Source organism: Merops nubicus, unplaced genomic scaffold (assembly GCF_000691845.1).
Source record: "Merops nubicus isolate BGI_N331 unplaced genomic scaffold, ASM69184v1 scaffold29057, whole genome shotgun sequence".
Classification (NCBI taxonomy): Eukaryota; Metazoa; Chordata; class Aves; order Coraciiformes; family Meropidae; genus Merops; species Merops nubicus.
This window is the reverse complement of record NW_008618784.1, coordinates 1-289: the sequence shown is the minus strand read 5'-3', so window position 1 is coordinate 289 and position 289 is coordinate 1.

Sequence of the window (289 nt, the reverse complement as noted above, 5' to 3'; positions counted from 1 at the left end):
AGACACGGTGGTGTCAGTGCTGCGAGGACTCGTGGGCTCAGCTGTGAGCACAAACATCACCCGCACCCGTCTTGGGCTATTTCTGCCCAAAAACAGAGTCCAGAGCATCAGTACTGGCTGCAGTCAGGAGGGGGAAGTGCCCAGTTCTGGGAGAGGTCTCCATGAAGCACCAGGTCCAGGGGGACCCACGGGTGGGTATCTAACCCACAGCACGAACACGCACAACCGAGCTGACCTCCTGTGGAAGTGGGGCTGTGTCACGGGGAACCCCGCTCCTCCCACGGGGCCC